Source organism: Bradysia coprophila, unplaced genomic scaffold (assembly GCF_014529535.1).
Source record: "Bradysia coprophila strain Holo2 unplaced genomic scaffold, BU_Bcop_v1 contig_561, whole genome shotgun sequence".
In the NCBI taxonomy this organism is placed as follows: domain Eukaryota; kingdom Metazoa; phylum Arthropoda; class Insecta; order Diptera; family Sciaridae; genus Bradysia; species Bradysia coprophila.
This window is the reverse complement of record NW_023503807.1, coordinates 976,596-984,122: the sequence shown is the minus strand read 5'-3', so window position 1 is coordinate 984,122 and position 7,527 is coordinate 976,596. Positions and strand designations below refer to the sequence as shown.

The 7,527-nt window shown below is 34.7% G+C and overlaps 1 long non-coding RNA gene across 1 annotated transcript; it reads left to right on the top strand.

The window, feature by feature from the left end:
- The first annotated feature begins 521 nt into the window (after positions 1-521).
- LOC119083197 lies at positions 522-7,243 on the top strand. Its single transcript, XR_005088816.1, has 3 exons — positions 522-646; positions 2,056-2,060; positions 7,233-7,243. It is a non-coding gene; the product is annotated as an uncharacterized LOC119083197 (long non-coding RNA).
- The last annotated feature ends 284 nt before the right edge of the window (positions 7,244-7,527 follow it).

The window sequence follows — 7,527 nt, the reverse complement described above, 5'->3', positions numbered from 1 at the left end:
GAATAGTTGATAATATCGTAGCCATTCGTTTTAAAACTGTAGACATTTTACTTTCTCATATTGCAAAAAGTGTTTTTTTATTGTTTTTTTGAAGTATAAAAGTTGAAAGAAAAATGCTTTCGTTGCACAAGTTTTCTTAAACAACAATGGCTTTAGCTTTAGCATTCATATAACGCAATTTTGAATATGGAATGAGTATAACAACTCAGTTTTTGTTTTTGAGCAAAAATTTCGAAACAAGCAATTTGAATACGTTATTTGGTGGATGCCAGTGAAAAACAATTTTTATTCGAAAACTCTGGTAATATTCTTTATGCAATTCAGTATTCAATATTTTTGTAACTTACGCCGCCTGTCTGCAATGTCGTATGAACGTATTTTATCGCACTAGTGCGATAAAGGATTTGCAAGGGGTTTTATCGCACTAGTGCGATAAAATCCACGGGGTACTGAAGTCACACTAAGATTATCTTCGGTATTTATTCGATTTTCATCATTGCAGAAAACATTGTATGCAACACGAATCGTATGCTTGTATATTATCGCACATGACGTCTTGCCAACCTCGGATTCGTTTCGGATTGGCAATCTGACATCTAGTGCGATAATATACCAGCATACGATTCTTGTTACATAAATAACTATTGTTTATCGATTCAAAAGTCAAACAAATTTACATTTCAGACAGGCCCTTACGAAATTAAATGCATGTATTAGCCATTGTTGTAGTCACAGCTGAAAAACATGTCTAACTTTTACTGACGTGCCCTTTATTTCAATGTAATTTGGTTAAAACGATCAAAGTAAATAAACACTAATGGTAATGCAAACCATCAGAGAAAATACGGATCCCGACTTTCTGGTGAATTCATTTTTGCAATGTTGCCATCATCATATTTTGTTTTGACTAATGTGCCTGCTAAGTTTGTATGGAATCGAATTCACCTCACCACTAGCTTCAATAGGTGTGTGTAAGATAACGCAAGGTTCTGAAAGAACAGGTTAAAACACTTACGAAGGCGGGTGAAACCCAAATCTTGACAATTTAGTCATGTATATTGTTTGAAAAGTCAACATGAAAACAATTTTACTATGCTGGTGCATGTAACAAGGCTATTACATGTATAGGCAATAACCTTTACATCACTCGCATAGTAAAACGTCGTACTACACACGGAAAATAAAGTGATATCTCGTATCACGATGAGTAATAGTACCTCGGGCTGCCGCCCTCGGATACTTTTTCTCATCTGGATACGAGATATCACTTTACTTCCCTTGCATAGTAATGTACTATTTTTAAGTTGAAATCGTCATACAAAATTTTCCAAACCTAGTTGGCGTTACAGGAAAATTTTGATTCCACCGCCTTCGTGATCAACTCTCAACTGAGATCAACGTGATCAACTTTCAGAACCTTGAGATAACGAAACTAAGTTCAACTAAAAGTAGCGCTTCTTGCGTAGTGTCTTTATACTCGAGTAATTCTAAGCACATTTTCATTTTTTTCATTCGACGAAGAATTGAGTTGTCACTTGTGAGTAATTCTCAAAAGAAATTTTGTTTGGTGTGGTTTTGTAGGCGCAATAATTTTAGTAAATCTCAACGGATTTTTTTAAAATTTAATCCTTCTTACAGTTTACGTTCCAAAATTGGTCCGTGAGTAATGTCGAGTGGAGGCTTAGGGTAGTATTATCGACACGATAACTTAGTTTGTTTAACTTTTTCTATTCCTTAACAGCAAGTTAATGTTAAACCCAAAGATTAAAAAAAAAACAATCTGACGAGGAACTAATTCATAAAGTCGATGGAAAATACTGATCTGGTGATGTAGGGATCACAGAATGACATTTTCATTTAACCTGTTACGAGCGGCTATCGTCTGTTATCTATAACGACAAGCACTAAGTAATGTACTTATATCGAGTAAAGTAATAGATTCGTAGAGCTACTGAAATGCTGTGAAAGGTTAACATAAAGAAAAAGTTTTCGTTTGTATCAGACGAGGTATCAAGTGCATCAAAAATCATGAAGTACAAATTGAGGAAGTCAAAGATGGAGTATACATAACTTTGACATTTAATTTTGTTAGCCCAGCACTAACGCCGAAACAATTCTAACTACATACCTAACACAATGTGTAGTAGTAGTAGTAGTAGTACACCATATCTAAGTTCTAGCATCAGGTAAATTCAAAAACGAATTACTACGTGACAATAAACAGAAATTGTTTTCGTGTAATAATGTCCCTCGTATTGGACACGTATCGACAAGTATCCAAAAAGCAAATGGTTTCCAGAATTTGTGCCAAAATCATAAATTTCACATTTATGGTAATGAATGCAAGAAATGTTTTCTTTCGGCCCATTATGACAAAAATGTTGAAATATTGATCATCGACTTCTCCTTATCTTAGCTGCTGTTTTCATGGTGTTGCACATTCACAACTTACGGCACATTTCCCACACCAATTGTACATATAGTACAAAAATGGAGAATCGAAAAAAAAGCTTCTACCACTGTGCGAGTTAAAAGTGTCATGGTCCGTTAACATCCGCGGTTCGATGCCCGTCGTAAAGCACGCAAACATTATACCACTCATCCCACACAGCAAACATTCAACATAGACAAATGTTTTCAAAATGCACACAAGGCCCATTATTTTTACATTTGTTCACTTTTGTATGCAAATTTCTAGACGATATACGACATTGCAAACCATAATAATAATGGGAGTTGGAAATGGCTGGTTTTTTTTTTCGACTAAAATTTATTTAGACAAAAATCAAATTTATGTGTAAATAAAAGGCGCCAATTTTATGTCGGGTGTTGCTGGTTAAATGTTTTTTTTTTCTAATTTATACATTTGAAATGGATACCATAAATAAATCGTTGTTTAGCCAAAATACAGAGCTTTTTTAATGAAAGAAATTGACCTTCCCAGATCTGCGCTCCTACTGAAGATGGAATCTGTGAATTTTTCAGTGATTGGCCATTCAATGAGTTTTACAAAAAAGTTTGGAAGATTTCAAGTTTGACTCAAGATTTTAGTTCGTCTGTACTATCAAAATTAGAGTACAGTCAGAGGCAGCTCCTTGGATTTGTATACAAACTGGAGCTACCCGGACCATTTGTTAAAGAACTCCTTTTTTGATAATAAATAAAATGAAATGCTGATTCAAACAAAAAATCAAGCGCCTGCGATCGATCGATCAAGAACCTCAAGAACAGAGCGAATAGTCAACACTTCGATATATAGAATCAATGAAATATAGTGTAATGCAAAGTTTCCTCTTACCAAAGAAGTACTCCGTGTGAGAGACAAAATTGAATTTTTTCAATTTTTTCTTTGTTTATTTGACAGCTCGCTCTCTCACGGAGTACTTTTTGTTGAGTGGAATGGACACGATGGACACTTAAAGAAAGATTTTGAGTGATCCAATACAAATAATGTTCAGTGCATGGACGCCCGTTCACTTTGAAACGATTTTTAAAATGAAACGGTAGAACGGTTGAAGAAGAATACTTGGATTTGAAACTATGAGACCGCACGCTAAAATATATCGGACGTTTACAAGTGGCATAAATTCAATTTCATTTTGTATTGTTATGGGTGGTGGTTGCGTACATTGACCGTGAATTTAGCTCAAACAGCGTTTTCTCTATAGACCAGAAAGTATTTATAATTTCGAAATTCGCACAAATACCTAGCATATTCGAAGATTAACTTTTTACGCCCAAGTTCTATACAAAGATGCAGAACATCAACACATGAACAAATACACGAAAACTATTTATACAGAACATCTTCTCCCTTCTGCTATTCGACATCATCAAAATCTCATTACGTATCGAATTCCGAATACATAAAGACGGGGGAGCATGAGAGGAAAAAAAAAACTCGAACACAAACTTTTTCATCTTAAGTTATGTCAGTTAAGATATAGATTTTTGATCTTCCGCGCTTCGTTCGATTTTTTTCTTCTTCTTTTTTTGCACCAAAAACATATAAAATACAAGATAGTAGATTGAAATTGAATATTGGGCGTCGAGGTCGAGGTAACATGTGTTACAAATTTGAAATCAATTTTCGTTTTTACATGGAATCCTGATTATACGTTTTTACATTGTCTCTCGGCGTGTATCTGAGTTTAAGTGTACAACTCCGCATCATTTAACATGCGGAGCTAGAATATTGATGACGTGTACAAGTGTACACGGATAATTCAAATATGATGGAACGGAACATTCCGTATATCAACTTCTTTCCAAAAGATGTGTATGTATGTATGTATGTGTGTATAATATTCCGTATTCCTAACAGTGCAATAACTCAAATATTAAATTAAAAATTATTGCACCATTCTTCTACACACATTCAGTTAAGCGAATTTCATAAATTTAAATTACGAAAGCTCTCTCACTCTCTCTTTCTCTTTTTTGATAAATAGCCAGATACCTTTCCCTAATATATATGTTATCCACTGACGTTTCCACGTTTCCGTTATATTAAAGTATATACGAAACCGGTGAAAACTCAACTGGGACTTTAAAGTTACTTTAAAATACTTTTCCCTTTCAATATTTTGAGAAAACATTGCGTATATATACGTGAATACACACATTTATACAATCTGCTTATGCACATTGTGTACATCGTATATATACAAGTTTTGCAAAACATTTTCACAAATTCCCCTGAAACTTCTATCCATATTTTCCTTTTTTTTTATATTCGGGGTTTATTATAAAAGTAATACAACAAACTAAGTAAAAGTTTCAAATTTTTCCAAACAAAAAACAAACTTGTAACCGCACACAGTGAACGTCAGCTGTATAAACAAAAGGATATCTAAACGGTGTAGCACCGCACGCAGCCTTTGTGGAAGAAGATAGTAATTCCTGTGTAGCATTGCAAAGATAAAAAAAAACTTTTTATTTGCCAAGCATAGTCCTCCTTTTGTTCATAAAATCGGCAGCGATAAGCTTTTTAGTACTCTCTAGCCAAATCTACAGTCATTTTGAGTTTTGTGACTTGTTAGCTGCAATTCAATTTCTCCTTTTTATTGGACACAAGTTTTTTTTTTCTCTCTCGTCTTTCTTTTATTTTTCATTTCCATTGTGTGACTGTTAAGATAAATCTCTGATGGGAAACTGTTGAAAAAGTTTCGTCTTTTATGAGATGATAATTTAATTTATGGTTTGAAATTCACAGTTGAGAGTTTTGTTTTTATTCATAAAATCGGTGAAATTAGAACTGAATGGAGTGCAGTAACAAAAGAAATTTATTTAAATTGTCCGTTTTGGACACCTGACGCATCTTTTTGTTTTTGTTTTTGAGCAGTTTTTGCATGCATAGAAAGTAAGAATGATGGAAAAACTACTTGTCTGCATGTTAATCTTTTAATACTGATTCCGGTTGCGATGCCGGTTTTTCAAATCAAATTTATTTTGGCAGACAGGAGTTGAACAGAGGCGCTGACTGGTATTTGTGAGTAGTGGTGCCCATGAGACCCTTTTTATTTATTTTGCTGTAAAAGTACTGGTGCTCAGTATGAATCAACCTTCGAGTAGTGGTGCCCAGGCCTCACTTGTCCTTAGAACAGAGCCTATTTTAAGGAAATTAAATTTCCAAAAATTCTCAAATTTTTCTATCACTTTTCGTTATTTCATCTAAAAACACAACAGATTGCATCGTAAATGTTGTTTTTACTGCCTTTTTAGTTTTTTTTCATGTCTTTGAGCTTGACTGATTACTTCGGAATGAGATCCAACAGAAAACCAAATTTGGAAATTTTAAGAATTTTTGTGAAATTTGTGAAATTTTGGGAAATTAAATTCCTTAAAATAGGCCCTGCCTTAGTAGTCGGCGCCCCTGGAGTTGAAATATTACCAACACTTTCAGCGCTCCAATGTATATAATGAAATATGAAAGAAATGAATACACCAAGCGAAAAGGATGTTTCCCAGCGTAGGGCAGAACACACATGCCTTGGTGCACGATTTCAATTTACGTTTCTCAATTCCAGGATCAATTACTCGGAAAAAGCAGCTATACACATCTGTCAAAGGCGTTCCAGCTGATCTAGATAAGCGTAGGTTCCAAAGAATTTTCGTTGTCGTTGCTAAAATACAGGCCAATTAAATCGATTCTTCTCCTCAAATTTTTTCAAAGAATCCTGTCCCAAGTGTGGAAAACGATACAGTCACAGCGCAGTCTGATCAGACATGTCAGAATTTTATCCTACGCGCAAAAGTCCATGTTCAAATGTTAAGGATCCACACTGGTACGTATACGAAGAAGCTCGTTTCTGTTCGTCCGTGTGAGTATTTCGACATCTTTGAATCTGCTTTTTGCAGGTGAAAAGCTATTCAAGTGTGCTGATTGTGAGTCTCCTTTCAACCTATTCAATGTTTTGTGCTCAATTTGGGTCCTATTTTGTTGTGCCTCTGGATCAGGCGTATCATGGGAGCACTTTGTAAATAATTTCTTTTAAATTTTTAATCGGAAATAATGTTTGTATGGTACGTCTACAAAGGTTTCCATACTCCACCCACGCATACGATGTACCTTTATATCATTTCTAAGCTCTTCGGAGAGCACTTTCATAGTCTGAGGAACAACAAAAGCTTTTAGAAAACTCACCAACATGATTATGTGTACGTACGTATGTGTTCATATGCAAAGGTTCCCGTTCTTTCCTCAATTTAATTTTTATCTTTCTTCTTACCTATGCAAAAGCATATAAAAAAAGAATCTTTAATACGGTATTACACGATACGACGATACTGATGAAAGGTAAAGCTACTGACCGTGAAATTACATCTACAGAGCGTGGAAAGCAGTGCATGAAAAAGTCAATTTGGGAACACATTTACATCCAACCTCTACGAGTGAGGGAGAAGCCAAATTAATTTGTTGTGGAAATCGCCCTTCTCTTTATTTGTTATTTGTGCAAAGGAAAAGTTGAAAAGTATTTCCACAACGGAATTCAGTCAACGAGTGAAAATTTATCGGTTCCACAGCCGATTCAGGTCGAACGAAATTCCCACATCCACAGTAAAAACAAAAATCCAAAATTTAAGCAAATTGTTTGAAGAAATCATTAAGTAAAGTGTCTCTTGGTGCCGTACATTAAAGGTACATAAGTGAAGTTATAGTTCGCAATATCATCCAGACAATTTAGAAACAGTGTCATACAAAATATTAATATCAACCGCATTCGAGACAGCAAAATGATAACTTTAACCCGTAGGTATAACGTTCAAGCATCACCGCTCAAGAAAATTGGCTCTAAACGTCATATAATACAAAGTTGTAATATTCATGCATCACTTAGCTCATTTGCATAAAACAATTGAAATGTCGTTACACTTGGAAAATCTACATCGAAACATATACCGAACACTATGGCATACACACATAGGTATATATCCTTTCTAAAAACACTGCTGATGAATACATACACATCAATATTTTGCACCATATAGCATTACACATCAAACATCCCGAAAACCCAAAAGCAT